Source organism: Kogia breviceps, chromosome X, assembly GCF_026419965.1.
Source record: "Kogia breviceps isolate mKogBre1 chromosome X, mKogBre1 haplotype 1, whole genome shotgun sequence".
In the NCBI taxonomy this organism is placed as follows: domain Eukaryota; kingdom Metazoa; phylum Chordata; class Mammalia; order Artiodactyla; family Physeteridae; genus Kogia; species Kogia breviceps.
In genome coordinates, this window is record NC_081330.1 from 45,634,283 (window position 1) to 45,659,804 (window position 25,522).

Genomic DNA, 25,522 nt, shown 5'->3' on the forward strand with positions numbered 1-25,522 from the left:
GGGAGGACAGGTGGGTTTCTAAAATGTTGGTACTGTAACATTTTAGGGTCTGGATACAGATTACATGAATATATTCAGTTAGTGGTCATTCATTAAGTTGTATACTTATAAGATGTTCACTTTTCTGTGTGTATATTTTAAATTTAAGTACAAGTTTGAAAACATTTTCCTGAGTGCATATTATATTTTAGAACTTTCTAAAGGGTGAAGGGGGCTTCCCTGGTGGTGCAGTGGTTGAGAATCTGCCTGCTGATGCAAGGGACACAGGTTCATGCCCCGGTCTGAGAGGATCCCACATGCTGTGGATCAGCTAGGCCCGTGAGCCACGGCCACTGAGCCTGCATGTCCAGAGCCTGTGCTCTGCAACAGGAGAGGCCACAACAGTGAGAGGCCCATGTACCACAAAAAAAAAAAAATGGTGAAGGGCCTATAGAGATGAACAAGCCGATATGCTCCCTGCCTTCAGAGAGCTTACCTTTTACTTAGGGAAAATAGAAAGGCAAGCAATAAATAAGTAACAATATAAATATGATAATAAAATATCAGTGTTATGATAACCACAACAAATATGCTGCCTAACTTCACTGAGCTTTCTGTCCAACAGAAAAGATATACAGTTAAATTGGTAATTTCAACAAAATGTCATAAAAGTTATAACCTCAAAAGTACAGTGCACTATGCCAATCTAAGGACTGCAGAAAAGAAGTCTCATTTGAGCTGAGATCTGAAGAATAATCTAATAGTTATATGGAGAATGGAAAAGAGTATGGATGACACTAAGACAATTTCATGCCCTGAAGCTCTGAGGCTAAGTTGGAAGAACAGAATTATTGAAGCTTAGAATCAAGAAAAATGCAACAGACTGGAGCTACAGTAGTAAGCAAGAATCACATCATGAAGCCCTGTAGAACTGGTTAAGAATGCTGTATTTTATCTAAGTGCAATTGGAAGTCAAATTTTAAGCAGGGGGTTCATATAATTTGATTTACAGTCTTAAAAGATCATTCTAGCTGTGAGGTTCAATGAATTTGTAGCTAGATATAAGTTAGACTTTTGTAGTACATCAGGATAGATAATAACTTCGAACACAGTGACAGTAATTGAACTGGAAAGAAGTAGACTAATATGGGATATATTTTGTTAAAGTCAATTCAATTATTTTCCATCTTAGAGAGTAGTGAGGAAATGAAAGGAATCAAAGATGATTCTTAAGTTTGGGACTCCAGCAGCTGGATGGTGCCTACTATGTGATTCTCACCTGTATACACATGGCTCACATCATTATTCATTTTGGCCTCTATTCAGATGTCATCTAGTCAGAGATGCTTTCCATGACCTCCCTATCTGAAATAGCAATTTCCATCACTCTTTATCCCCTTCCTACTTTATTTTTCTTCTCCACACTTATAATCTGACATTTTATTTTTATTAGTTGACCTCTCCACTAGAAAACATACTCCATAAAATCATGAATGCTGTTTGTTTTGTTCACTGTTGTATCCATTGTCTAAAATGCCATTTGGCATAATAGATGTTTAATAAATATTTGCTGAATGGATACATTTTCTGAATATGGAGGATATTCATGGAGGCATAGGTTGGGAAAATCAAAATTTTCATAATTTTAAGTTTGAAATATTTATTACACATCCAAGTAGACATGATGAGTAAGCAGCTGGACATACACATCTACAGATCAGGAAGAGGTAAAATGATAAGTATATAAATTCAACTGTGATCAGCATATTGATAGTATTTAAAGTGGTTCAGCTGCATGATATCACAGTGCTATATTGGGGTATTGCAATTTTACTCTTACCCTCTTGGAATGCTGTCTTGAGACTGCTATGTGAAGATACTGATCCAGCCTATTGGAATATGAGAGACCACATGGAAAATGACCAAGATGCCCTAACCAGTTGCTAGCCTCAGCCACAAAATTTGTGAGTGATACCATCTTGTACCTTACAATCATTAGAGTTGTCACCTAACTGTAACTATACAATTGAGACCAGACAGCAAAAGGACTGTCAAGTCAGATCACAGATTCATGAGTAATAATAATTCAGTGAGCTTTTAAGCCACTAAGATTTAGAGTAGTCTGCTACACAGCAATAGCTAATTGAAGCATTCACTGATGGTGAGACTGAAGAAAAATAAGGCAGTTAGATGAAGGAACTGAAGAAAAAATGGAGAGACATATTTTAACATATATATTTGGGTGGTAAAATGAATCAAATGGTGATGTAATGGGTTTAGGTGGTAAATGACAGGAAGCACACTACCCCTCCCCACCATTTCTTTTTTGGTAACCATAAGTGTGTTTTCTATGTCTGTGAGTCTGTTTCTGTTTTGTAAATAAGTTCATTTGTATCATCTTTTTAGATTCCACATATAAGTGATATCATATGATATATGTCTTTCTCTGTCTGACTTACTTCACTTAGTGTGATAATCTCAACGTATATCCATGTTGCTGCAAATGGCATTATTTCATTCTTTTTAATGGCTGAGTAATATTCCATTGTATGTACGTACCACAACTTCTTTATCCATTCCTCTGTCGAAGGACATTTAGGATGCTCACATGTCATGGCTATTGTAAATAGTGATAAAATGAACATTAGGGTGCATGTATATTTTCTAATTATGCCTTTCTCCAGGTATATGCCTAGGAGTGGAATTGCTGGATCATATGGTAGCTCTATTTTTAGTTATATAAGGAATCTTCATACTGTTCTCCATAGTGTTTGCACCAATTTACATTCCCAATATCAGTGTAGGAGGGTTCCTTTTTCTCCACACCCTCTCCAGCATTTATAATTTGTAGACTTTTGGATTATGGCCATTATGACTGGATCAGGTGACACCTCATTGTAGTTTTGATTTGCATTTCTCTGATAATTAACAATGTTGAGCAACTTCTCATGTGCCTGTTGGCCATCTCTGTGTCTTCTTTGGAGAAATATCTATTTAGATCTTCCACCCATTTTTTGATTGGTTTGTTTGTTTCTTTGTTTGTTTTGGTATTGTGTTGCATGAGCTGTTTGTATATTTTGGTGGTTAATTCCTTGTTGATTGCTTCATTTGCAAACATATTCTCCCATTCTGTGGGTTGTCATTTCATTTTATTTATGGTTACCTTTGGTGTGCCAGTGATTTTAAGTTTACTTAGGTCCCATTTTCTTATTTTTGTTTTTATTTTCATTACTCTAAGAAGTGGATAAAAAAAGATCTTGCTGCAGTGTATGTCAAAGAGTGTTCTGCCTATCTTTACCTCTAAGAGTTTTAGAGTAACTGGTCTTACATTTAGATCTTTAATCCATTTTGAGTTTACTGTTGTATATGGTGTTAGAGAATGTTCTAATTTCATTCTTTTATATGTATCTGTCCAATTTTCCCAGCACCACTTATTGAAGAGACTGTCATTGCTCCACTGCATATTCTTGCATCCTTTGTTGTAAATTAATTAACCATAGGTCCCTGGGTTTATTTCTGGGCTTCCTATCCTCTTCCATTTATCAATATTTCTGTATTTGTGGCAGTACTATACTGCTTTCATTACTCTAGCTTTTTATTGTATATAATAGTATAGCTAGAAGTCAGGGAGCCTGATTCTTCCAGCTTCGTTTTTCTTTCTCAGGATTGATTTGGCTATTCGGGATTTTTTATGTTTCCATACAAATTTAAATATTTTTTATTCTAGTTCTGAGAAAATGTAAGGCCTATGTTTCCTTACTGATCTTCTGTCTGGATTATCTGTCCATTGATGTAAGTGGTGTATTAATGTCCCCCACTATTAATGTGTTACTGTTGATTTCTCCTTTTGTGGCTCTTAGTATTTACCTTATATATTGAAGTTCTCCTATGTTGGGTGCACATATATATTTATGATTGTCATATCTTCTTGGTTTGATTCGTTGATCATTATGTAGTGTCCTTCTTTGTCTCTTGTAACAGTCTTTGTTTTGAAGTTTACTTTGTCTGATATAAGTATTGCTCGTCCACCTTGCTTTTGATTTCCATTTGCATGGAATAACTTTTTCCATCTGCTCACTTTCAGTCTGTGTGTGTCCCTAGATCTGAAGTGGTCTCTTGAAGACAGTATATATACCGGTCTTTTTTTGTATCCATTCAGCCAGTCTATGTCTTTTGGTTAGAGCATTTAGTCTATTTACATTTCAGGCAATCATCAATATGCATGTTCTTATTGCCATTTTGTTAAGTGTTTAAGATTTGATTTTGTAGGGCTTTTTTCCTCCTTTCCTCTTTTGTTCTCTTCTCTTGTGATTTGAAGACTAGCTTTAGAACTGTGTTTGGATTGCTTTTTCTTTTTTTTTTTGTATATGTATCTATTGTAGATTTTTGGTTTGTGGTTACCATGAGGTTTTTATATAGCAGTCTGTATATATACAAGATTGTTTTAAGTTGATTGTCTCTTAATTTCAAATGCATTTCCAATATCCTTCATTTGTACTCTCCTCTTTTTATGATTGCTGATTTTGATATGATATTTCTGTGTGGATAATGAAGGCTATACAGCCCTCTGAACCAACCTTACCCACTGGGGGCAGATATCAAAAACAATGGGAACTACTAACCTGCAGCTTGTGAAAGAGACCACAAACACAGTAAGTTAAGTGAGAAGACAGATAAATATGCAGCACATGAAGGAGCAAAGTAAAAACACACCAGACCAAATGAAAAGGAAATAGCCAGTGTACCTGAAAAAAAAATTCAGAGTAATGATTGTGAATATGATCAAAACTCTTGGAAATAAAATGGAGGAAATACAAGAAATGTTTAAAAAGGACCTAGAAGAACTAAAGAGCAAGCAAACAATGATGAACAACATAATAAACAAAATTAAAAATTCTCTAGAAAGAATCAATAGCAGAATAACTGAGGCAGAAGGACGGATAAGTAACATGGAAGATGAAATAGAAGAAATAACTACTGCAGAGCAGAATAAAGAAAAAAAATGAAACGAACTGATGACAATCTCAGAGACATCAGGGGAAATATTAAATGCACCAACTTTCTACTTACAGGGGTCCAAGAAGAAGAAGAGACAAAGAAAGGGACTGAGAAAACATTTGAAAAAAATTATGGTTGAAAAATTCCCCAAAGTGGGAAAGAAAATAGTCAGTAAAGTCCAGGAAGCACAGAGTCCCATACAGGAAAAATCCAAGGAGAAACATGCCAATACACATATGAATCAAACTATCAAATATTAAATACAAAGAAAAAATATTAAAAGCAGCAAGGGAAAAACAACAAATAATATAAAAGGGAATTCCCATAAAGTTAACAGCTGATATTTCAGCAGAAACATTGCAAGCCAGAAGGATGTGGCAACACGTATTTAAAATGATGAAATGGAAAAAGCTACAACCAAAATTACTCTACCCAGCAAAGATCTCCTTCACATTTGATGGAGAAATTAAAATATTTACAGACAAGCAATAGCTAAGAGAATTCAGCACCACAAAACCAGCTTTACAACAAATGCTAAAGGAACTTCTCTAGGCAGGAAACACAAGAGAAGGAAAAGACCTAAAATAACAAATGCAAAATAATTAAGAAAATAGTAATAGGAACAAACATATCGATAATTAACTTAAATGAAAATGGATGAAATGCTCCAATTAAAAGATATAGACTTGCTGAATTGATATTAAAAAATGACCTGTATATACGCTGTCTATAAAAGACCCACTTCAGACCTAGGGACACATACAGACTGAAGCTGAGGAGATGAAAAAAGATATTCCATGAAACTGGAAATCAAAAGAAAGCTGAAGTAGCAATTCACATATCAGATAAAATAGACTTTAAAATAAAGACTATAACAAGAGACAAAGAAGGACACTACATAATGTTCAAGGGATCAATCAAAGAAGAAGATATAGCAATTGTAAATATTTCTGCATCCAAAATAGGAACACTTCAATACCTAAAGCAAATGGTAGCAGCCAAAAAAGGGGAAACTAACAGTAACACAATCATAGTAGGGAACTTTAACACACCACTTTCACCAATAGACAGATCATCCAAAATGAAAATAAATAAGGAAACACAAGCTTTAAATGACACATTGAACAAGATGGAGGTAATTGATATTTACAAGTTATTCCATCCAAAATCAGCAGAATACACTTTCTTTTCAAGTGCTCATGAACATTCTTTAGGATATATCACATCTTGGGACACAAATCAAGCCTTGGTAAGTTTAAGAAAATTGAAATCATATCATGTACCTTTTCCGACCAAAACGCTAGGAGAGTAGATATCAATTATGGGAAATATAACTGTAAAAAATACAAACACATGGATGCTAAACAATACACTACTAAATAAGAAAGAGATTACTGAAGAGATCAAAGAGGAAATAAAAAATTACCTGGAAACAAATGACAATGTAAACAAGATAATCAAAAACCTATGGGGGGGAGGTAGGAGAAGATGGCAGAAGAGTAAGACTCGGAGATCACCTTCCTCCCCACAACTACATCAGAAATACATCTACACATGGAACTGCTCCTATAGAACACCCACTGAATGCTGGCAGAAGACCTCAGACCTCCCAAAAGGCAAGAAACACTCCACGTACCTGGGTAGGGCAAAAGAAAAAAGAATAAACAGAGACAAAAGAATAGGGATGGGACCTGCACCAGAGGGAGGGAGCTGTGAAGGAGGAAAGGTTTCCACACACTAGAAGCCCCTTCGTGGGAAGAGATTGCGGGTGCCTGATGGGGGGAGCTTCGAAAACACAAAGGAGAACGCAGTAACAGGGTGCGGAGGGCAAAGCAGAGAGATTCCCACAAAGGACTGGTTCTGACCAGCACTCACCAGCCCAAGAGGTTTGTCTACTCACCCACCGAGAAGGGTGGGGGCTGGGAGCTGAGGCTCAGGCTTCCATCAGAAGCTGGGAGAAGACTGAGTTTGGCGGCGAGAACACAGCCTGAAGGGGTTAGTGCACCACGGCTACCCGGGAGGGAGTCCGGGAGAAGTCTGGAGCTGCCAAAGAGGCAAGAGACGTTTTCTTCCCCCTTTGCTTCCTGGAGAGCGAGGAGAGGGGATTAAATGTGCTACTTAAAGGAGCTCCAGAGACAGGTGTGGAGCTGCCAAAGAGACAAGAGACTTTTTCTTGCCTCTTTGTTTCCTGGTGCGAGAGGAGAGGAGATTAAGCGTGCCACATAAAGGAGCTCCAGAGACAGGCGTGAGCCATGGCAGTCAGCGTGGAAAGCAGAGACGGGCATGGGACACTAGGGCTGATGCTGCCACCTCCAAGAAGCCTGTGTGCGAGCACAGGACACTCTCCACACCTCCCCTCCCAGGAGCCTGTGCAACCCACCACAGCTGGGGTCCCGGGATCCAGGGACAGCTTCCACAGGAGAATGCGCGGCATGCCTTGGGATGGTGCAGCATCACGCCAGCCTCTGTTGCCATGGGCTCACCCTGCATCCATGCCCCTCCCTCTCCCCTGCCTCAGTGAGCCAGAGCCCACAAATCAGCTGCTCATTTGACCCCGTCCTGTCTGAGTGAAGAGCAGACACCCTCGGATGACCTACACACAGAGGCAGGGCCAGGTCCAAAGCTGAACCCCAGGAGCTGTGTGAACAAAGAGGAGAGGGGGAGGTCTCTCCCAGCAGCCTCAGAAGCAGTGGATTAAAGCTCCACAATCAGCTTGAAGTGCCCTGGATCTGTGGAATACCTGAATAGACAGTGAATCATCCCAACTTGAGGAGGTGGATTTGGGAGCAAGATATATGATTAATTTCCTCTTTTTCTCTTTCTGTGAGTGTGTGCTGCTCTGTGAGATTTTGTCTGTATAGCTTTCTTTTCACCATTTGTCCTAGGGTTCTGACCAGTTTTTTTAAATAAAATTTCCCTTCTTAATAATTATTTTTTATTTTAATACTTTATTTTATCCTACTTTATTTTATCTCCTTTCTTTCTTTCTTTCTTCCTTTCTTCCTTTCTTCCCTCCTTTATTCCGGTCTTCTTTCCTTTCTTCTTCCTTTTCTTCCTCTCTTCCTTCCTTCCTCCCTTCCTTTGTTCCATTCTTCCTTCCTTTCTTACTTTCTTGCCTCTTCCTTCCTTCCTTCATTTCTTCCTTCCTTTATTCCTTCCTTCCTTTATTCCTTCCTTCCTTCCTTTCTTCTTTCCTTTCTTCAACCCTTCCTTCTTCCCCTCCTTCCTCCCTTCGCCCCTCCATTCCTTCCTCCCTTTCTTTCTTCCTTCTTTCCTTCCTTCATTTCTTCCTCCCTTTCTTCCTTTCTTCCTTCCTTCCTTTCTTTCTTTCCTTTCCATTTTCTCTCCCTTTTACTCTGAGCCGTGTGGATTAAAAGCTGTAGGTTCCCCAGTCAGGCATCATGTTGTGTCTCTAAGGTGGAAAAAACAACTTTAGGACACTGGTCCACAAGAGATCTCCCAGCTCCACATAATATCAAATGGCAAAAATCTCCCAGAGATCTCCATCTCAACACCAAGACCCAGCTTCACTCAACGACCAGAAACATACAGTGCTGGACACCCTATGCCCAAAAAATAGGAAGACAGGACTACAGCCCCATCCATTAGCAGAGATGCTACCTAAAATAACAATAAGGCTACTGACATCCCAAAACACACCTGCCCACCAAAAAAACAAGATCCTGCTTCATCCACCAGAACATAGGCACTAGTCCCCGCAACCAGGAAACCTACTCAACCCACTGAACCAACCTTAGCCACTGGGGACAGACACCAAAAACAATGGGAACAACGAAACGGCAGCCTGCAAAAAGGAGACCCCAAACACAGTAAGCAAAATGAAAAGACAGAAAAACACACAGCAGATTAAGGAGCAAGGTAAAAACCTACCAGTCCTAACAAATGAAGAGGAAATAGGCAGTCTACCTGAAAAACAATTCAGAATAATGATAGTAAAGATTATCCAAAATCTTGGAAATAGAATGGAGAAAATGCAATAAACATTTAACAAGATCCTGGACCTAGAAAAATAAAGAGGAAGCAAGCAAAGACAAGCAACACAATAAATGAAATTAAAAATATTCTATATGGGATCAATAGCAGAATAACTGAGACAGAAGAACACATGAGTGATCTGGAAGATAAAATAGTGGAAATAACTACAGCAGAGCAGAATAAAGAAAAAAGAATGAAAAGAACTGAGGACAGTCTCAGAGAACTCAGGGACAACATTAAATGCACCAACTTTCGAATTATAGGCGTCCCAGAAGAAGAAGAGAAAAAGAAAGGGACTGAGAAAATATTTGAAAAGATTATAGTGGAAAACTTCCCTAATATGGGAAAGGAAATAGTCAGTCAAGTCCAGGAAGCACAGAGAATCCCATGCAAGATAAATCCAAGGAGAAATATGCATAGACACACAACTGATCTTTCAACAAAAACTCTGAAAACTAGAAGGGAGTGGCAGGACATACTTAAAGTGATGAATGAGAAAAACCTACAACCAAGATTACCCAGCAAGGAGCTCATTCAGATTTGATGGAGGAATTAAAACCTTTACAGACAAGCAAAAGCTGAGAGAGTTCAGCACCACCAAACCAGCTTCACAACAAATGCCAAAGGAACTTATCTAGGAAAGAAACACAAGAGAAGGAAAAGACCTACAAGTACAAACCAGAAACAATTAAGTAAATGGGAATAGGAACATACATATCAATGATTACCTTAAATGTAAATGGATTAAATGCTCCAACCAAAAGACATAGACTGGCTGAATGGATACAAAAACAAGACCAATATATATGCTGTCTACAAGAGACCAACTTCAGACCTAGGGACACATACAGAATGAAAGTGAGGGGATGGGAAAAGATATCCCATGCAAATGGAAATCAGAAGAAAGCTGGAGTAGCAATTCTCATATCAGACAAAATAGACTTTAAAATAAACCCTATTACAAGAAACAAAGAAGGACACTACATAATGCTCAAGGGATTGATTCATGAAGAAGATAAAACAGTTGTAAATCTTTATGCAACCAACATAGGAGCACCTCTATTCATAAGACAAATTCTAACAACTATAAAAGGGGAAATCAACTGTAACACAGTCATAGTAGGGGACTTTAATACCCCACTTTCACCAATGGTCAGATCATCCAAAATGAAAATAAATAAGGAAGCACAAGCTTTAAATGATACATTACAGAAGATGGACTTCATTGATATTTATAGGACATTCCATCCAAAAACAACAGAATACACATTATTCTCAAGTGCTCATGGAACATTCTCCAGGATAGATCATATGTTGGGTCACAAATCTAGCCTTGGTAAATTTAAGAAAATTGAAATCGTGTCAAGTATCTTTTCCGACCACAACGCTATGAGACTAGATATCAATTACAGGAAAAGATCTGTAAAAAATACAAACACAGGGAGGCTAAACAATACACTACTTAATAATGAAGTGATCACTGAAGAAATCAAAGAGGAAATCAAAAAATACTTAGAAACAAATGACAATGGAGACACAATGACCCAAAATCTATGGGATGCAACACAAGCAGTTCTAAGAGGAAACTTTATGGCAATACAATCCTACCTTAAGAAACAGGAAACATCTCGAATAAACAACCTAAATTTGCACCTAAAGCAATTAGAGAAAGAAGAACAAAAAACCCCCAAAGTTAGGAGAAAGAAAGAAATCATAAATATCATATCAGAAATAAATGAAAAATAAATGAAGGTAATGATAGCAAAGATCAATAAAACTAAAAGCTGGTTCTTTGGGAAGATAAACAAAATTGATAAACCATTAGTCAGACTCATCAAGAAAAAAAGGGAGAAGTTTCAAATAAATAGAATTAGAAATGAAAAAGTAGACGTAGCAATGGACATTACAGAAATACAAAAGATTATTAGTGATTACTACAAGCAACTGTATGCCAATAAAATGGATAAACTGGAATAAATGGACAAATTCTTGGAAATGCACAACCTACCGAGACTAAACCAGGGAGAAATAGACAATATGAACAGACCAATCACAAGCACTGAAATTGAAACTGTGATTAAAAATCTTCCAACAAAAAAAAGCCCAGGACCAGATGGCTTCACGGGCGAATTCTATCAAACATTTAGAGAAGAGCTAACACCTATCCTTCTCAAACCCTTCCAAAAGATAGCAGAGGAAGGAACACTCCCAAACTCATTCTATGAGGCCACCATCACCCTGATACCAAAACCAGACAAAGACGTCACACAGGAAGAAAACTACAGGCCAATATCATTGATGAATATAGATGCAAAAATCCTCAACAAAATACTAGCAAACAGAATCCAACAGCACATTAAACGGATCATACAACATGATCAAAAAAGTTTCAAGTGGGGTTTATCCCAGGAATGATCAAGTGGGGTTTATCAAGTGGGGTTTATCGCAGGAATGCAAGGATTCTTCAATATACACAAATCAATCAACGTAATACACCATATCAATAAACTGAAGGAGAAAAACCATATGATCATCTCAATAGATGCAGAGAAAGCTTTTGACATAATTCAACACACATTTATGATGAAAACACTGCAGAAAGTAGGCATAGAGGGAAGTTTCCTCAACACAATAAAGTCCATATATGACAAACCCACAGCCAGCATTGTTCTCAATGGTAAAAAACTGAAAGCATTTCCACTAAGATCAGGAACAAGACAAGGTTGGCCACTCTCACCACTATTATTCAACATAGTTTTGGAAGTTTTAGCAATAGCAATCAGAGAAGAAAGAGAAATAAAAGGAATCCAAATCAGAAAAGAAGTAAGCTGTCACTGTTTACAGATGACAAGATACTAAACATACAGAATCCTAAGGATGCTACCAGAAAACTACTAGAGCTAATCAATGAATTTGGTAAAGTAGCAGGATAAAAAAATCAATGCACAGAAATCGCTGTCATTCTTATACACTAATGATGAAAAATCTTAGAGTGAAATTAAGAACACACTCCCATTTACCATTGCAACAAAAAGAATAAAATATCTAGGAATAAACCTACCTAAGGAGACAAAAGAACTGTATGCAGAAAATTATAAGATACTGATGAAAGAAATTAAAGATGATACAAATAGATGGAGAGATACACCATGTTCTTGAATTGGAAGAATCAACATTGTGAAAATGACTCTACTACCCAAAGCAATCTACATATTCAATGCAATCCCTATCAAACTACCACTGGCATTTTTTCACAGACGTAGAAAAAAAAAATCTCACAATTTGTATGGAAACACAAAAGACACCGAAAGGCCAAAGCAATTTTTTTTGAGAACGAAAAATGGAGCTGAAGGAATCAGGCTTCCTGACTTCAGACTATGCTACAAATCTACAGTAATCAAGACAGTATGATACTGGCACACACACACACAAAAAAAATAGATATCAAGGAATAGGATAGAAAGCCCAGGGATAAACTCACACACATATGGTCACCTTATCTTTGATAAAGGAGGCAAGAATATACAGTGGAGAAAAGACAGCCTCTTCAATAAGTGGTGCTGGGAAAACTGGACAGGTACATGTAAAAGTATGAAATTAGAACACTTCTCAACACCATACACAGAAATAAACTCAAAATGGATTAAAGACCTAAATGTAAACTCTTAGAGAAAACATAGGCAGAACACTCTATTACATAAATCACAGCAATATCCTTTTTGACCCACCTCCTATGGAAATGGAAATAAAAACAAAAATAAACAAATAGGACCTAATGAAACTTAAAAGCTTTTGCACAGCAAAGGATACTGCAAACAAGACCAAAAGACAGCCCTCAGAATGGGAGAAAATAGTTACAAATGAAATAACTGACAAAGCATTAATCTCCAAAATTTATAAGCAACACATGCAGCTCAATAACAAAAAAATAAACAACCCAATCCAAAAATGGGCAGACAACCTAAATAGACATATCTCCAAAGAAGATATACAAATTGCCAAGAAACACATGAAAGGATGCTCAACCTCATTAATCATAAGAGAAATGCAAATCAAAACTACAATTAGATATCATCTCACACCGGTCAGATTGGCCATCATCAAAAAATCTAGAAACAATAAATGCTGGAGAGGATGTGGAGAAAAGGGAACACTCTTGCACTGCTGGTGGGAATGTAAATTGATACAGCCACTATGGAGAACAGTATGGTGGTTCCTTAAAAAACTACAAATAGAACTACCATACAACCCAGCAATCCCACTACTGAGCATATACCCTGAGAAAACCATACTTCAAAAAGAGTCATGTTCCAAAATGTTCATTGCAGCTCTATTTACAATAGCCAGGACATGGAAGCAACCTAAGTGTCCATCAACAGATGAATGGATAAAGAAGATGTGGCACATATATACAATGAAATATTACTCAGCCATAAAATGAAATGAAACTGAGTTATTTGTAATGAGGTGGATAGACCTGGAGTCTGTCATACAGAGTGAAGTAAGTCAGAAGGAGGAAAACAAATACCGTATGTTAACACATATATATGGAATCTAAGAAAAAAAAAAGTCATGAAGAGCCTAGTGGTAGGATGGTAATAAAACACAGACCTAGTAGAGCATGGACTTGAGGATATGGGGAGGGTGAAGGGTAAACTCTGACAAAGTGAGAGAGTTGCATGGACATATATACACTACCAAACGTAGGTTTGATAGCAAGTTGGAAGCAGCCACATCACACAGGGAGATCTTCTCGGTGGTTTGTGACCACCTGGAGGTGTGGGATAGGGAGGGTGCGAGGGACGGAGATGCAAGAGGGAAGAGATTTGGGAACATATGTATATGTATAACTGATTCACTTTGTTGTAAAGCAGAAACTAACACACCATTGTAAAATAGTTATACTTCAACAAAGATGTTAAAAAAATCCTATGGGATTCAGCAAAAGCAGTTCTAAGAGGGAATTTTATAGCAATATAATCGTACCTCAAGAAACAGGAATAATCTCAAATAACCAGCCTTACCTTATACCTAAGCAATTAGAGAAAGAAGAGCAAACAAAATCCAAAGTTAGCAGATGGAAAGAAATCATAAAGATCAGATCAGAAAACAAATGAAAAAGAAATGAAGGAAATGATAGCAAAGATCAATAAAACTAAAATCTGGTTCTTTGAGAAGATAAACAAAATTGATAAACCATTAGCCAGACTCATCAAGAAAAAACTGAAGAAGACTCAGATCAACAGAATTAGAAATGAAAAAGGAGAAGTAAGAGCAGAACTGAGGAAATACCAAGGATCATGAGAGATTACTGCAAACAACCTGGAAGAAAAGGACAAATTCTTAGAAATGCACAACCTTCTGAGACTGAACCAGGAAGACATAGAAAATATAAACAGACCAATCACAAGCACTGAAATTGAAACTGTGATTAAAAATCCTCCAACAAACAAAAACCCAGAAGCAAATGTCTTCTCAGGCGAATTCTATCAAACATATAGAGAAGAGCTAACACCTTTCCTCTCAAACCCTTCTAAGATATAGCAGAGGGAGGAACACTCCCAAATTCATTCTACGAGGCCACCATCACCCTGATACCAAAACCAGACAAATAGGTCACATAAGAAGAAAGCTACAGGCCAATATCACTTATAAACATAGATGCCAAAATCCTCATCAAAATACTAGCAAACAAAATCCAACAGCACATTAAAAGGATCATACACCATTATCAATTGGGGTTTAACCCAGGATTGCAAGTATTCTTCAATGTATGCAAATCAATCAATGTGATACACCATATTAACAAACTGAATGATAAAAACCATATGTTAATCTCAATAGATGCAGAAAAAGCTTTTGACAATATTCAACACTCACTTATAATAAAAACCCTAATAAAGTAGGCATAGAGGGAACTTACATCAACATAATAATGGCCATATATGACAAAGCTACAGCCAACATTTTTCTCAATGGTGAAAAACTGAAACCATTTCCACTAAGATCAGGAACAAGACAAGGTTGCCCACTCTCACCACTATTACTCAACATAGTTTTGGAAGTTTGAGCCACAGCAAACACAGAAGAAAAAGAAATAAAAAGAATCCAATTTGGAAAAGAAGAAGTAAAACTGTCACTTTTTGCAGAGGACATGATACTATACATAGAGAAACCTAAAGATGCTACCAGAAAACTACTAGAGCTTCTCAATGAATTTGGTAAAGTAGCAGGATACAAAATAAATGCACAGAAATCTCTTACATTCCTACACAGTAATGATGAAAATTCTGAAAGAGATAAAGGAAACACTCCCATTTACCATTGCAAAACCTTCCTAAGGAGACAAAAGGCCTATATGCAGAAAACTATAAGATACTGAATAAAGAAATTAAATGTCATTCAAACAGATGCAGAGATATACTATGTTCTTGCATTGGAAGAATAAACATTGTGAAAATGACTATACTACCCAAAGCAATCTACAGGTATAATGCAATCCTTGTTAAATTACCAAGGGCATTTTTCACAGAACTAGAAAAAATAAATTTAAAATTTGTATGGAAACACAGTAGACCCCAAATAGTCAAAGCAATCTTGAGAAAGAAAAACGGAGTTGGAGGAATCAGGCTCCCTGACTTTAGATTTTACTATTAAGCTACAGTAATCAAGACAGTATGGTACAGGCACAAGAACAGAAATATAGATCAATGGAACAGGAGAGGAAGCCCAGAGATAAACCCATGCACATATGGTCACCTTATCATTGATAAAGGAGGCAAGAATATATAATGGAGTTAAGACAGCCTCTTCAATAACTGGTGCTTGGAAAACTAGACAGCTACGTGTAAAAGAATGAAATTAGAACACTCCTTAACACCATACACAGAAATAAACTCAAAATGGATTAAAGACCTAAATGTAAAGCCAGACACTATAAAAGTCTTAGAGGAAAACATAGGCAGAACACTCTATGACATAAATCACAGCAAGATCCTTTTTGATCCACCACCTAGAGAAAGGGAAATGAAAACAAAAATAAACCAATGGGACCTATTGAAACTTTTAAGCTTTTGCACACAAAGGAAACTATAAACAAGATGAAAAGACAACCATCAGAATGGGAGAACATATTCGCAAATGAAGAAACTGACAAAGGATTAATCTCCAAAGTATAGAAGCAGCTCATGCACCTCAATATCAAAAAAACCCAAACAACCCAATCCAAAAATGGGCCAAAGACCTAAATAGAAATTTCTTCAAACAAAATATACAGATTGCCAACAAACACATTAAAGGCTGGTTAGCATCACTAATCATTAGAGAAATGCAAATCAAAACTACAATGATGGGCTTCCCTGGTGGTGCAGTGCTTGAGAGCCCACCTGCCGTTTCAGGGGACACAGGTTTGTGCCCCAGGCCAGGAAGATCCCACATGCTGCAGAGCAGCTAGGCCCGTGACCCATGGCCTCTGAGCCTGCATGTCTGGAGCCTGTACTCCACAATGGGAGAGGCCACAACAGTGAGAGGCCCGTGTACCTCAAAGAAAAAACAAGAAAATGAAAACTACAATGAGTTATCACCTCACACTAGTAAGAATGGCCTTCATTAAAAAGTCTACAAACAATAAATGCTGGAGAGGTTGTGGAGAAAATTGTATCCTCTTGCACTGTTTGTTGGAATATATATTTATACAGCCACTATGGAGAACAGTCTGGAGTTTCCTTAAAAGTTAAAAATAGAACTGTCACATGACCAAGCAATCCCACTACTGGGCATATACCCTGAGAAAACCATAATTAAAAAAGAGTCATGTACCACAATGTTCATTGCAGCTCTATTTACAATAGCCAGGACATGGAAGCAATCTAAGTGTCCATCAACAGATGAATAGTTAAAAATATGTGGCACATATGTACAGTGTAATATTACTTAGCCATAAAAAGAAACAAAATTGAGTTATTTGTAGTGAGGTGTATGGACCTAGAGACTGTCATACAGGGTGAAGTAAGTCAGAAGGAAAAAATACAAATACTGTATGCTAACAGATATATATGGAATCTAAAAAAAAAAGTTTCTGAAGAACCTAGGGGCAGGACAGGAATAAAGACGTATAAGTAGAGAATGGACTTGAAGACACAGGGAAAAGGATGGGTAATTTGGGAGGAAGTGAGAGAGTGGCATTGACATATATACACAACCAAATGCAAAATAGATATCTAGTGGGAAGCAGCCGCATAGCACAGGGAGATCAGCTCCATCCTTTGTGACCACTCGTAGGGGTGGGATAGGGAGGTTGGGAGGGAGATGCAAGCGGGAGTGGATATGTGGATATATGTATACGTATAGCTGATTCCCTTTGTTATATTGTGGAAACTAACACAACATCTTAAGGCAATTATACTCCAATAAAGATGTTAAAAAAAGAATAAAAGGGGCTTCCCTGGTGGCGCAGTGGTTGAGAATCCGCCTGCCAATGCAGGGGACACAGGTTCGTGCCCCGGTCCGGGAAGATCCCACATGCCGCGGAGTGGCTGGGCCCGTGAGCCATGGCCACTGAGCCTGTGCTTCCGGAGCCTGCGCTCCGCAATGGGAGAGGCCACAGCAGTGAGAGGCCCGCGTACCGCAAAAAAAAAAAAAAAAAAAAAAAGAAGAATAAAAGAACACACTTAGGTGGCTTCCATATCTTAGCAACTGTGAATAATGCTATTGTGAACATTGGGATTCAGGTATCTTTTCAAATTAGTAGTTTTTTTCGAGTTTCATGGTTTTATTAACACAAACACAATGTATACCATGAGCTGTCTATTCATTTTCTTCACTGTTCAGCCTGGTATTGAGATTGGTACTCTGATGGACAGCTGGGGTTCTCTTTCCACAATGGTTTTGTGGTTCTTGGATAAGATATTGTGAATAATTTCAGCACAGTAAGATTTGTTGCACATCAGCAGCACTTCATTCTCCTTGATGCTGTGGACCAGGAACTTCCAGAAGCTACTGGGCAGCATGTGTTCGTTTTCTTGTTGCTCCCATAACTGATGTTGGGCATCAAGATCTGGTCCTTGAATCTCCTTCATACCCTGTTGTCAATGCCTCTGGGTTTCTGCCAGTTCCACTTAATTTTGATATATCAGTCTGACTGGTGCTGGATGAACTTCTTGGTCCTCTTTTTGATTATCTTGGGCTTCACGAGGGATCTGAGAGCAGCCATGATGCTGAGTAGAAGATGGCTTCCACCCACGTAAGGAGTGCCAAGGAAGAGAGGGGCTCAAATTAGTGTTTTTGTTTCTTTCAGATATAAACCCAGGAGTGTGATTGCTGGGTAATATGGCAGTTCTATTTATAATTTTTTGAGAAACCTCTGTACTGTTTTACACAGTGGTTACACCAATTTGCATTCGCAGCAACAGTGTACAAGTGTTCCCTTTACTCCACATACTCTCCAACATTTGTTATTTGTGTTATTTGTGTTATTTTTGATGATAGCCATTCTGTCAGGTGTGAGGTGATATCTCATTGTGTTTTTTTTTTTTTTTTTTCTGTACGCAGGCCTCTCACTGTTGTGGCCTCTCCCATTGTGGAGCACAGGATCCAGATGTGCAGGCTCAGCGGCCATGGCCCACTGGCCCAGCCACTCCGCAGCATGTGGGATCCTCCTGGACTGGGCACGAACCCATATCCCTTGCACCGGCAGGTGGACTCTCAACCACTGTGCCACCAGGGAAGCCCCTCATTGTGGTTTTGATTTGCATTTCCCTGATTATTAACAATGTTGAGCATATTTTCATGTGCCTGTTGACCATCTTCATGTTCTCTTTACAAAAATATTTATTCAGATCTTCTTCCTGTTATTAATCAGGTTTTTGTTCTTTTGATGTTGAGTTATATGTACTGTTTAAATATTTTTGTTATTAACCCCTTATTAGGCATATTACTTGCTTATATTTTCTCCCATTTGACAGGTTATCTTTTTATTTTGTCAATGTATTCCTTTGCTGTGCAAAAGATTTTATGATTAATTAGCTTCCATTTGTTTATTTTTGCTTTTATTTCTTTTTTTAGGAGATAAATTCAAAAATATTGCTATAATTTATGTCAAAGACTGTCAGCAAATGATCATACACCATGATCAAGTAGGATTTATCCCAGGGATGCAAGGCTTTTTCAATATCTACAAATCAATTAATGTGATATATCACATTAACAAATTGAAGAATAAAAACCATATGATCATTTCAATAGATGCAGGAAAAGCTTTTGACAAAATTAAACATCTATTTATAATTCAAATCTCTCCAGAAAGTGGGCATAGAGTGAACATATTTCAACACAATAAAGGCAAAATATGATAAACTCACAGCTAACATTATACTCAACAGGGAAAAGCTGAAAGCATTTTCTCTAAGATCAGGAACAAGAAAATTATCTTGAGAAATAAGAACAGAATTGGAAGAATCATGCTCCATGACTTCAGACTATACTACAAAGCTACAGTAATCAAAACAGTGTGGTACTGGCACAGAAACAGACACGTAGATCAGTGGAACAGAATAGACAGCCCAGAAATAAACCCATGCACCCATGGTCAATTAACCTATGACAAAAGAGGCAAGAATATACCATGGAGAAAATACAGTCTTTTTAGTAAGTGGTGCTGGGAAAACTGGATAGCTACATGTAAAATAATGAAATTAGAACAATCTCTAATGCCATATACAACAATAAACTCAAAATTGATTAAAATTCTAAACCTAAGACTGGAAACCATAAAACTCCTAGAGGAAAACATAGGCAGAACATTCTTTGATTTCTTTAGATTTAGTGGCTAGGAAAGGTCTCTTTGAGGTGATATCTAAGCTGAGATATGAAGAAAAAATATCTAGCTGTAGTAACATTGGAGATAGAGAATGGAAGGGTGTTGGTACATTCGAGGCAGAAGTAAACAACTAACGCCAAGTCCTTCATTTATTCAAATAATAAAACAAGGCCAGAGTGGCTGGACCATGGTGATTGAAGGTAAGAATGATATGATATCCGTTCATGGGCTTGGGAAGAGAAAAGATCATAGAGGACATTGTAAACCAAAAGAAAGTCTTTGAATTCTATTTTGTTTCACAGCAAGTCCTTAGAAACAATTGAACTAGAGAGTGACTTGGTTACAGGACAGACATGGGCATTCCTGTTGTACTGACAGACAGTTTTTGGGAGACGCGGTAAAATGCTGTATCCCACTTTCATGGGGGAAAGAAGTTTAAAACTCAATAGAAACAAACAAACAAACAAACAAAAAACACTTGGGCTTCCCTGGTGGCACAGTGTTTGAGAGTCTGCCTGCTGATGCAGGGGACACGGGATCGTGCCCTGGTCCGGGATGACCCCACATGCCGCGGAGCGGCTGGGCCCGTGAGCCATGGCCACTGAACCTGCACGTCCAGAGCCTGTGCTCTGCAACAGGGAGAGGCCACAGTAGTGAGATGCCTGTGTACTGCAAAAAACAAACAAACAAAAACTCAATACTGTTCACAGAATAGAACCTGAGATAGACAAATATGACAGTCAGAAAAGAGTTCCCACACACAAGTAACCCTACCTACAACCTAACCTCTTAAATCTATTCCCCACACTGCTGACAGAGTAAAATTTCTAAAATACTAATCTGAACATGTCATTTCTCTACTTTAGTTTCTTCTTTGCTTTAATGATTTTCAAGGTCCATAATGATCTTTCTGGAGCATGCCTTTCTAGCATCTGTTCTCAATCTCCTACTCCCTTTTCACTCCAGGTGTCCCGGCCTACTTTCAATTTCCTATGTTTTCTTAGACCCTGGTGACCCGTAGCATATCACTTCCTTTGCTTGAAATGTTTTTCAGTACTCCCTCCCTTAATTCAGCACAGATAAATATTTTATTTGACCACTCCTGTTACCAAGGATGATAGTCACTATATTTAACAAGTAGTGTGGCACAAGCACCAACCAATCAGAGTACATGCTGGTTACAGATGCTGGTTATACAGATCATATTTTTAAAGCTATGAGAATATGGCTGACACATGATAAATACTATACCATTATTTGCTGTTATTATTATGTGTAGAAAAGACAAGTGAACATATCTGATTGCTATGAGCTTGTGGGCAGTTTTGTATTGAAATTTTTGTTTATTAATATTCATTTTACAATATAAATGAATAGCTGAATCATATAAATGTGTCATGACTTTTGTGAGGAGTGTGAATGGGTTGACAAGAGATGTGACCTAACCAGAACTGAAGGTCAGTATCACTGGTTAGAGAGAGTCAGTGTTGTATTAGATTATGGGGTTTGAAATGTCAAATTATGAGTTTGGATTTGATCCAGTAAACAACAGGATACCTTTGTAGGAACGTGAACATAAAGGATTACAAATTGTAAGTGGTGCTTGAAAGAGATAAATTTGGCAGGGGTATAAAGAGCGGATTAGAGGACAAAAATACTTGAGACAAGGAATTTAGTTTGGAGATTGTTGTGGTCTTGCAAATAATCCAGAGTAGTGGAAGCCAGAATAGAAATAAATGTCTAAATTTGATTGCTATTACAAACCACACTTCCTTACTAGAGAATGAGAACTGAAAAAAGTTAAAAGGTAAGTAAGGATGCAGTTAACCAAATAGGATGTGCAATTTTTACATGCCCATCTCTACTAAATTTTTAAACACTCAGAAGCTTCATTTTCCTTGCCCAGAGCCAAATAATTGTATAGAGAATGAGGTAAAAATTAAGAGGAAAGAGCTAACATAACCATCTAAACAAAGCTACAAGGATCATCACTGAGGAAAGAAGTATAGTTTTCCATATGCATATCTATAGGATAGAGTGCAATAACCTTTGATCACTCATACACAAAGCAGTAATATCTACAAGATACATGCTGTGCTTTATGATGAGTTCTGTAGGTGAGAAAGTGAACCTGAGGGTTTCATAAGAACTAGAAATATATCATTTTTTATAAGTACTGTAGACTCCTGAATATTGTTAAAACTAATCTTTAAAAATGTTATGTGTTAGTTGTAAAACCCTAAGTGTTATGGGTTAATAACTCCAACCAGGTTTCCAGTTTTATAAGTTGATAGTTTCTCTGGGAAGACAAGTGCTGGAATTTCTCACTGCCACATGAAATTGTCTAAGCCAGTGTATATACATTATCTAAACCATATGCCATTAGGCATATCCCTAAATATATCTGGATGTTCTAAATGAAGTTTAATCAGCCATCAGGAAGCAGAAGTCTCTTTTAAAATGTTGGGATGTTCAGATAATGTCACCAAATGAATACATAAAATAGTTTATTTGGACAAGGTTCATAAAGGAGTGAACAAACTTAGTGAACTGATCCTTCAAAATTTGTCAAGGCTAAAAGATAGATTGACACATGGTGGACTTGTTTACAAAGTTACCAGAATCTCATCTGACAGCATTCCTTAGATTTGCGGTGGTTGAAATTTAATCTCAGTTGCAAATAAATAAATAAATAAATAAAAGGCAACTTGAGGAATATTTGGCTTCTCCATGAGTTTATCAAATACTGGATGTTTATTGTCTATTCCTTTTTGGATTCCTTTTAAAAGCTGATTTTCTTCCTAGTAAGCACTTTCGGCCAGTTGGTGGTGATATGATGCCAACATGTAAGTGTTGTTTTACATTTTCTTTGGGGAACAACTTGGGAATCAAGCAATATAATTATCAACCATTATATCTTGATGAATATTCTATTTCTAAACAGTCTGTGTTTCCTTTGAGGCCCCCTGCGTTTAACAGTGAACATTGGCAGTAACCAGGAAACAGTGCTCTTTGATATACTTAAACATTCTGAATGAAGCGTTTTTCTTTATTTTTAAGACCTGGAAAGATATTTGCATATGGTGGAATTAAAAGTCTGGATTTAGCATTGGCAGTTCAGTTTTACCCCCATTGTAGGCACTTCTATGCTTCTGGGAAGGATTCCAGAATGACCAATTATGTTAAAATATGTTTTACTAAGATATAGTGAGGCATATAGTACAGAATCCCATGATGTGTATTAAATCCTTGCCCTCTTTCCTTCCAAGTGCTTCCTCAAATAAATCAACTTTAATGTCTAAAAGCTGAAAAGTAAGAAAACATATTTTCCAGGTTTGGGGTGGTGACATGGCCTCCTTGCTTGTGATGGCAAGGCATCAGGACAGTGAAGTATTGTCTTGCTGAGGTTTGATTACTGGTCAGACTAGAAAGCTCAACAGATTCTTCTTCCACAGGAATAAAAAAAAAACCCAAAAACTAAAATTCAACACATAAACTCATTATATTAGAAATGTTTGACATGAAGCAACAAATGATTGTCACCTACATGCTGAAGTAGACCTTTGGAAAGGAAATGAGAGGAGATATGGGTAGTGAATATTAATATGAAAAAGAAAAGCATCTGAAATTTTAAATGAAAAGTCAAATGCCATTTTGAGTATAATTTTTAAAGTCTGTTAATATTCTGAAGATATTTCTAGAGATCATGGTAAAACCTATATAAAGTAGGATGAGAAGTCATTTATAATAAGTGGGTGTCTAAGGACTGTGTTTTTATGCAGCTGAATTTGTTCCAAGGCAGATGAAACAGACAGAGAAGTTCAAGCTAGAATCAAATAATAAAAAGAACAATGGCCATTGATCTATCCTTCCAAATAGACAAAGGCAATACAAAGAATCACATCCCAGTGCCAAGAATTCCAGGGCAATAATATCCTATAAAAGCTGAAAACTTATATTCTACTGTGGGAGGAATAGGTTTTTACCTTGGAATTTGCATTCTATTTTTAAATGATGTAAAAGAATCTGTATAGAAATAAATAGGAACCAATTGTCTTGGTTTCAGTTTTTGATTTAGAAAATAATTTTCCTATCATGGGAAGAAAGCATAGTGCATAATGAAATATAAAATTAAGGTTTGCTTTTAATCGGAAGCTCACCTTTTCCTTTTGTTTTTATTTGCCTTAAAATATTCAAAAGTGCTAGTAAACTGTAATTCAGTGTTGTTGCAGTACCACATTTATTATTCTAAAATTCTTGTATTATTTTATTAAGCTACCATGTTTGTTGAATTTAGGTGGGAATGTGTAAAACAAATATTGAGGGAGAAAAAAGAAGATTTATGTTCATTAGTGATGTTTGAAATTTAAATTAGACTCGATCTGAAAGCACTGGTAACTTTAGCCATTGTTGCCTACACTTAGAATTTTACTTACACTACTGAGATAAAGCTGCATTTATTAATTTGCACACAGTGTATTCAAAAGGAACCGTAAAAATGTGATATTCCTTTCCTCTCCATAGTGTTCCATTTGTGAACATTGGTGTGCACAGTACGTGGGATATGCCACAAGAGAAATATACAACTTTGGTCAAGTGTTTCTGTGATGCTGACTCTGAGGCATCTAACTATAGGAGCACTACTTGATAATCCATCTTTACAAAAATTTTATTAGGGGAGAACAGGAGCAAACTCCATATCCAGGTTCCCTGTAATTGGACTTTCATTAGGTATGGAACATAAAAAGTGCTAGCTGAGAGACTTCACTTTCTACTGGTAAGGTAACCAACTGTACCAGTTTTCCTGTGCCCAAACATTTTCCCTGGGGATGTGGGACTTTCAGTGCTACAACCAGGACAGATCTTGGAAAAAAAAGAGATGGTTGGTGTGGCAGGCTGAATTCTAAGATGATCCTTAAGACTTCGATCTACACACCCTATATGATTCCCACTCTGTGAGTATGGGCAGGAACTGTGAATGGGATATCACTCTCATGATTAGATTACTAACTAGTTGATTTTTAATACTTAATCACAAGGGAGATCATCATGGGTGGATGTGGCCTGATCAGGTTGACCATTTAAAAAGGGACTGAACCATTCTTGTAAAGAGGGTCCTCCTGCTGACCTTGAAGAAGCCAACCACCATGAGTTCTACAGCCATAGCCCCAAATAACTGAACTCTTCCAAAAACCAGTGAGATTGGAGGAAGAACTTGAGCCCCAGATGAGATCACAGCTGCAGCTAACACCTTGATTTCATCCTAGTGAGACCTTGAGCAGATGATCTAACTAACCTGCTCCTCCATAGCTGACCTGTGGAACCTGTTGTTTCAAGCCACTAAATTTGTGGTAATTTGTTACACAACAATAGAAAACTAATTGTATTGGGATTTTTTCAGATCCAGAATGAAATAAATTTTATGAACTTGTTGCCAGTTCTTGGACCTAAAAGTGTCATTTTTCTTGAGTCATAACCTTATTGGCTGTAAGAATCATATGCTTGAAGAAAATATGACAGAGTCAATTGCCATGTGTAGGCAACCAGCTGTAAGAGGAGGATGTAGAATGAGCGGAGGATGCCGGGATGGAAGTAGATGGGAATGGTCTCTCAGCACTCAAGGAATGAGTGGCCTTCCATGTGGAGAGTGAGGCTCAACTAGAATATACAGCAGGGAGAGGTAGCAAAATTAAGCACATTTTTATTAAGCGTGTAAAGAACAGTGATTTTCAA

The 25,522-nt window shown here is 37.4% G+C and overlaps 1 pseudogene; it reads right to left on the minus strand.

Moving 5' to 3' along the window:
- Positions 1–17,778: 17,778 nt before the first annotated feature.
- On the minus strand, positions 17,779–18,184 carry LOC131748769 (large ribosomal subunit protein eL32-like; annotated as a pseudogene).
- Between the last annotated feature and the right edge of the window lie 7,338 nt (positions 18,185–25,522).